The sequence below is a fragment of the Suricata suricatta genome, chromosome 12 (assembly GCF_006229205.1).
Source record: "Suricata suricatta isolate VVHF042 chromosome 12, meerkat_22Aug2017_6uvM2_HiC, whole genome shotgun sequence".
NCBI lineage: Eukaryota > Metazoa > Chordata > Mammalia > Carnivora > Herpestidae > Suricata > Suricata suricatta.
Genome location: NC_043711.1, coordinates 10,994,738 through 11,001,832, shown reverse-complemented (window position 1 = coordinate 11,001,832; position 7,095 = coordinate 10,994,738).

The window sequence follows — 7,095 nt, the reverse complement described above, 5'->3', positions numbered from 1 at the left end:
CTCTTAATGATATCTCTCAGTTTCTCTTGTTGTGCCTGTGAGTATTTTATTTCCCTACTCTGCAATATTTGGGACTCGCCTTCTTGCACACTTTGGCTTGTTTCTTGGTGTAGTCCTATGAAGGAAAACAGACTGACAAACACCGAGGGAACAGAAGCACACATACACACAGACAAATCAAACAAAGAAACACATTACAAGGGGGAATGAAAAGAAGGAAAATGGGAGAGAAAGAGACGAAAGGAAGAGAAGAAGAGAAAATAAAAAGAAAAGAGAAGGAAGAAAAGACAAAAAATATATAAAAGGGGGTCGGAGACAACAAAGGACAGTAGACCACTTAAAAGTGTATGACCAGTTTAGGGGGGAAGTAAGTATGAGATACAGGAGAATATATCTGGGTTGCAAGAAGGTGAGAATGTAAGGGAGAAAGGAGAAAGGAATATAAGGAGTAAAATTTAAAGGAATTAAGTAAAGAAAAAGGAAAAAAAAGGTAATAATGACAAAGAAATAAGTACGAAACTAGTGAAGTCAAAAAATTTTTGTTATATATTAAAAAAACGAACAACCAAAAAAAAAAAACCCAAAAGAAAACAAAACAAAACAAAACAAAAAAAAACCGAAAAAAAAAAAAAAAAAGCAAGCAGCAGCTCCCTCTGGTGGATAGGCTTGGTTTTTATGTGGTAAGTCTTGGAGTCTGTTCTCAGAGGCTCCGCCCCTGCCTGAGGCGAAATGAGCAGCAGGAGGTGAAGTGTGCACCTTCACAGACTCAATTGCTGAGTCCCCATCCCCAGTCAGGATCGCGATTGCAATGGGGGAAAGGAAAAAAACAAAAAGTCAAAAACCGAGTCTCTCTTAGTTTCTGATAGCTTTGCTGAAGACGCTGTGCGCTGCTGGAAATGAGCTGGGAGCTCCTACGGTCTAAGCGCGCGCCCAGGCCTCTACCCGCCACCGACTCTTTTTTGGGGGTCCTGTCAGTGTGCGCCCTATTTTTTCCCTGTGGGCACCCAGGATTCGCGCAGTCTGTGCAGGGGGCGAGGTGTGCTGTGGAAATGCGGTCCGTGGTCCTGTTCTCAAAACCAAGTTCGAGTTGCTCGCGCCTGGCGCAGTCCCTGCTCCGGCCACTTCCTGCCGGGGAGCGTGCCTCCCCAGCGCAGCTTCTTCTCACAGCCACAGATGCCTCTGATTCCCCGCCAAGATGGCTTAGGGCTGGAGGCTATTCCTTCTTTTGCACCCCGCTACCCAGCAGTTATCTATGGAGTGGGTTTCTGTCTCCAAGCGCAGCCAAGCGTTCTATACCTCTTCCCCAGAGACAGTTCTATGAGCGTGTTCCGACTCTGTCTCTTCCCTTTGTCTCTAGGGCGCTGCGCACTTGCGCCACGTTGGGCTGGGGATTTTACCTCCCCTGCCCGTCCCGGGCTGGCCCGTTTTCGGATCTCCCCCGTTCGCCCCCACTCACTCAGATATCCTTGAGGTTCTATTCCTTCTGGAGTTCGTATTTTCTCCTTCCGCTCTTGCAGATGAACGTAATATCCTTCTCAGTTCGAAAAATGGTGCGGACGGAGTTTACAGAGCTCCCTTCCTCTCCGCCATCTTGGCTCCACCCAAATTTGCATTCTGATTTGGCAGGACAAAGGTAAGGTTCAGAGATCATGTAATTGTAACCAATTCAAGTTCATACTGATGCCCTCAATCCTGGTCTGTGAACCCACCTTTGAATAGCAAGGCTGTGACTCAGTGTTTGAATCAAGGGTAGGTATTTTTAGACCTTCTCTACCAAGAATCCTCAAGCCCATCTTAGGGCTGAGGGTAGGTGGTCCAATGATGGACTCAGTAGGTGAGCTTGTGCACGCTCAAGTTTATACATATCTCTGAAGTATTTCCCTCATGAGCTGTGCTGCCTCTGGGGAGAGATGATGCCAGATGGAAGAGAGGCACAGGGCAAAGTATGGGGAGAAGGTGGGGAGCTTCCATTCCTTCTCCAGGTATGCCACTCTACCTGGCTCCTTGTGTTCACCAACCTGGAAGCTCTTTGAACTATCTTTTTTGGTTTTATAGAAGCTTCATTATAGAGAAACAATTGGTTACATTGTTGGTCATTGGTGATTAGACTCAATCTCCAGAGACACCTCCATCCCTGGAGGTCAGGGTGGGATGTAAAGTTTCAGTCTTCTGATCGCATGGTTGGCCCTCCACAGCAGCCCCATTCATTAGATGCTTTACCAAAGTCACTCCACTAACCTGACAGAAGACATCTTCTTTTTAAAAATTTATTTATTTATTTTGAGAGAGAGACAGGAAGAAGAAGAGAGAGGAGAGGGCACATTCATATGTGAGTGGGGGAAGGGCAGAGATATATGGACACACAGGGAGATATCGAAGCACACTCCACACAGTCAAGACAGAGCCCAATGTAGGGCTCAAACTCACAAATCACAAGATCATGATCTGAACCTAGATCAAGAGTCAGACGCTTAACCAACTTAGCCACTCAGGCACCCCCTTGACAGAGGACATCTTTATAACTCTCATTGCTTAAGAAATTAGAAGAAATTTATTAGCACTGTAACAAAATGGGGATGAAGAATACACACACACATATATGCTGTATTACTGGATGAAGTATACTTATATTTTAAGCTATAGTACTGAATGAAGCCTTGATTGGAGTTCTGTCATGATGCTTCCAGTTCTCAAACCCTGGCACAGTGGTTCTCAATCAGGCATGATTTTACCCCTGGAGATATTTGGCCATGTGTGAAGGGATGCTGCCAGACCCCTATAACCCATAGGACAGCACCCAATACAAATATTCACCCAGCCCCAAATGTAAACAGTGAGAAGGTGGGAAATATTATTCTAGACCAGCGCTGCTCTACTTTTATTGTGCATACAAATCACCAGAATTTGTACTTAAAAAACCAATCCTGATTCATCAGGTCTCCAGAGACTCTGCATTTCTAACAAGATTCCAGGTGGTGTTGATGCTTTAGGTCCTGGTCTGTGGAGCACAGTTTGAGAGCAAGGCTCTGCTCCTGTGATAGAGTCAAAATCACCATGAACCCCTGGCTCTGTGAACTGTTGGCTCTGGTGTCCTGGATCATGAGTGTCCTGAATTCCTTGTTAAAAACCTTAATGGTGTTTCAGCTGCCCTCTGTACAGGGAAGTTTATCCCCTACTTTTTCTGTGAACTCAATCAGATGACCCGACTTGACTGTTTCTTTCCTTCCTTCCTTCCTTCTTTCTTTTCTTTCTTTCTTTCTTTCTTTCTTTCTTTCTTTCTTTCTTTCTTTCTTTCTTTCCTTCCTTCCTTCCTTTCTTTAATTTATTTTATTTATCATTATGGTTTTGATTTGTATTTCCCTGATGATGGTTGATGTTGAGCATCTTTTCATGTGTCTATTAACCATCTGGATGTCTTCTTTGGAGAAGTGTCTATTCATGCCTTTTGCCCATTTATTCTCTGGAGTTTTTGTTTAAGGTGTTGAGTTTGATTAAGTTCCTTTATAGATTTCCATCGTTGGCTTTCAGCTTTGCTAGTTGCTTTCCACTGTGCAGGTGACTTTTATCTTGATGGGGTCCCAATAGTTCATTTTTGCTTTTGTTTTCCTTGCCTCCAAAGATAGGTCAAATAAGAAGCTGCTGTGGCCAAGGTCAAAGAGGGTGTTGCCCGTTTTCTCCTCTAGGATTTTGATGGCTTTCTGTCTTATGTTTAGGTCTTTCATCCATTTTGAATTTATTGCTGTATATGGTGTAGAAAGGTCCAGGTTGATCATTCTCCATGTTACTGTCTAGTTTTTCCAGCATCATTTGCTGAAGAGACTGTATTTTTTTCCAAAGGATATTCTTTCCTGTTTTGTCAAAGATTAGTTGTCCATACATTTGTGGGTCTGTTTCTGAGATCCCTATTCTGTTCCATTGATCTGTGTGTCTGTTTTTGTGCTAGTACCATACTATTTTGATGATTATGGTTTTGTAATACAGCTTGAAGTCCGAGATCCTGATGCTTCTAGCTTTTTTCCCCTCCATTTTCAGGATTACTTTGGCTATTCAGGGTCTTTTCTGGTTCCATACAAATTTAGAATTATTTGTTCTAGCTATGTGAAGAATTCTAGTAGTATTTTAATTGGGATTCCATTGAATATATAAATTTATTTGGGTAGTATTGACATTTTAACAATATTTATTCTACCAGTCCATGAGCATGGAATGTTTTTCCTTTTTAATTCCTTTCCCAAGCTTTCTATAGTTTTCAGTGTATAGATTTTTCACCTCTTTGGTTAGGTTTATTCTTAGGTATTTTATGATTTTGGTGCAAATGTAAATGGGATCGATTCCTTGATTTCTCTTTCTGCTGCTTTGTTATTGGTGTATAGAAATGCAACTGATTTCTGTACATTGATTTTATGTCCTGCAATTTTGCTGAATTCATGTATCAGTTTCAGCAGGTTTTTGGTGTAGTCTTTGGGTTTTACACATAGAGTATCATGTCATCTGCAACGAGTGAAAGTTTGACCTCCTCCTTGTTGGTTTGGATGCCTTTTATTTCTTTGTGTTGTCTGCTGAGTTGAGGACTTCCAACACTATGTTGAATATCAGTGGTGAGAGTGGACATCCTTTTCGTGTTCCTGATTTTAAGGGAAAAGGTCTCAGTTTTTCCCCATTGAGGATGATATTAGTGTTGGGTTTTTCATATATTCCTTTGTGATCTTGCGGTACAATTCTCCTATTTCTACTTTCTTGAGGGTTTTTTTTTAATCAGGAAAGGATGCTGTATGTGTCAAATTCTTTTCCAGCATGTATTGAGAAGATCATGTGGTTCTTATCCTTTCTTTTATTAATGTGACGCATTATATTGATTGATTTGAGGATACTGAACCATACATACAATCCAGGACTATCCCACTTGATTGTGGTGAATAATTATTTTAACAACAATTGTTGTTCTTCTTGGTGGATAGACCTTATAATTATGATGTGATGATCTTGTTCATCTCATAGTCTTTAGCTTGAAATCTAGTTTGTATGCTATAAGTATGGCTACTCTAGTGTTCTTTTGATGACCACCAGCATGATAGGTGGTTCTCCATCCCCTTACTTTCAATCTAAAGATGTCTTTAGGTTTAAAATGAGACTCCTGTAAGCAGCATATATATGGACATTGTTTTTTATCCATTATTTTTTTTATTTATGTTTTTTATTTATTTTTGAGAGACAGAGTGAGACAGTGTGAGCAGGGGAGGGTCAGAGAGAAGGAGACACAGGATCTGAAGACAGGATCCAGGCTCTGAGCTGTCAGCACAGAGCCTGAGGTGAGGCTCGAACCCACGAACCATGAGATCATGACCTGAGCTGAAGCTGGATGCTCAACTGACTGAGCCACCCAGGCGCCCCTCTTATCCATTCTTGTATGGATCGATTCCTTGATTTCTTTTTCTCTGCTTCATTATTGGTGTATAGAAATGCAACTGATTTCTGTCTTCTGATTGGAGCATTTGGTCCATTGACATTTAGAGTGAGTAATGAAAGATATGAATTTAGTGCCATTGTGATGCCTTTATAGTTGGTGTTTCTGGTGATGTTCTCTGGTCCTTTTTAGTGTTGCTGTTGGTCTTTTTGTTTTGTTTTGTCTTTTCTTTACTCAAAGAGTTCCCCCTTAAAATTTCCTGCAGGGCTGTTTTAGTGGTCATGAGCTCTTTTAGTTTTTGTTTGTCTGGGAAATTCTTTATCTCTTCTATTAAAAAAATTTTATTTATTTATTTATTTTTGAGAGACAGAGAGAGGCAGAGCACAAATGGGGGAGGAGCAGAGAGAGAGGGAAACACAAAATCTGAAGCAGGCTCCAGGCTCTGAGTCATCAGCACAGAGCCTAATGTGGGGCTTGAACCCATGAACTGTGAGATCATGACCTGAACCGAAGCCGGAAGCTTAACTGACTGAGCCACCCAAGCGTTCCTCTCTCCTTCCATTTGGAATAACAACCTTGGTGGATAAAGAATTCTTGTGTGCATTCCTTTCTGATTCAGCACATTGAATATCTCCTGTCACTCCTCTCTGGACTGTCACGTTTCTGTGGGTACATCTGCTGTGAACCTGGTCTGTCTTCCTTTATAGATTAAGGACCCTTTTTCCCTTGCTACTCTCATGATTCTTTCTTTGCGTGTGTATTTTGTGAATTGGGCTATGATATGCATCATTGATAGTGGGATTTAAAAAAATCTAATTGGAGTTCTCTGTTCTTCCTGGATTTTGATGCCTGTGTCCTCCAAATTAGGAAAGTTTTCTGCTATAATTTGTTCACATAAATCTTCTGTCCCTTTTTCTCTCTCTTCATCTTCTGGGACTCCTATGATTCAGATGTTATTCCTTTTTAATTAGTCACTGAGTTTCTAATGTCTTTATCATGATCTTTTGCCTTTTTCTCCCATACATTTTACTGCTTAATTATTCTCCATAATTTTATCTTCTGTATCACTGATGTGCTGTACTGCTTTGTCCATCCTTGCTGTTGTGGCATCCATTTGAGATTGCACCTTGGTTAGAGCATTTTAATTTCATCTTGACTAGATTTTATTTCTTGTATGTATGCAGAAAGGGGTTTTATTCTTTTGTCAACCCCAGCTACTATTCTTATTATTGGGGTTTTAAATATAGTATTGACAACTTGCTAATATTTGTGTTGATTAAGCCCCTTGCTATCATTTCTTCCTGTTCTTTCTTTTTTGGGTATATTCCTTCATTTTGTCATTTTGGAGGAAGAAAAAAATTAATAAAATAAAAAAATAAATTAAAAACAGAACAAAATCACAAAAGAGGGTAGATCCTAGGTGTGTTTTGGTCTGCTTGTTGAAATAAACTTGATAGAGTAGACAAAAAAGGGAAGGAAAAGAGGTTAAAATTTTTTTAAATTAAAATTTATAATAAAATAAAATAAAAACAATGAAAATGGAATAGTATAAAAAGTTATAAAAAGTAAAAAATAAACATAATTTTTTCTCTTTCTGTATTCAGGAAAGAAAAAATAAAGTGTAAACAAAAACAGAAGCAAAGGAAAAACCACAAAGTGAACCAACAAAGCGAATGAAACCTGAATAAAGT